Genomic DNA, 516 nt, shown 5'->3' on the forward strand with positions numbered 1-516 from the left:
TTTCCTCTGTTTCCTTTCACCTGTCTCATACCCCACCATCATGCTTGCCCTTGAAGGGAGACATCAGTCAGTGTAGGCGATGGAAATAATAATACTTTATAATTTATCAAGGGGTCATGATGGTGGGAGGGCAGGGGAAGGAGGAGAAAAAGAGGAGTTGATACTACTGGCTCAAATAGAAAGTACATGTTTAGAAAATGATGACGGCAACATATGTACAAATATGCTTGATACAACTGATGTATGGATTGTTATGAGTGACAAGTGCCCCCAATAAAATGATCTTAAAACAAAACAAAAGCCTGCATGTAGACTTGCTGCACGGATGTAAAGCAGCTATCCACTCGAATTGAATACAGTGAACCCTCGCCACTTCGCGCTTCTACTTCCGCGGCTTCACTCTATCGCGGTTTTTGCATAACAGCGCATGCTCTGTCATTACTGCCACTGATTGGCTCATACTGTACACGCTTCTGTCTGCATCGCTACGTATCGGAGCTACGTATAAGATGCATT

This window comes from Echinops telfairi, unplaced genomic scaffold, assembly GCF_000313985.2.
Source record: "Echinops telfairi isolate 266 unplaced genomic scaffold, ASM31398v2 ScPeMD7_23;HRSCAF=83, whole genome shotgun sequence".
Classification (NCBI taxonomy): Eukaryota; Metazoa; Chordata; class Mammalia; order Afrosoricida; family Tenrecidae; genus Echinops; species Echinops telfairi.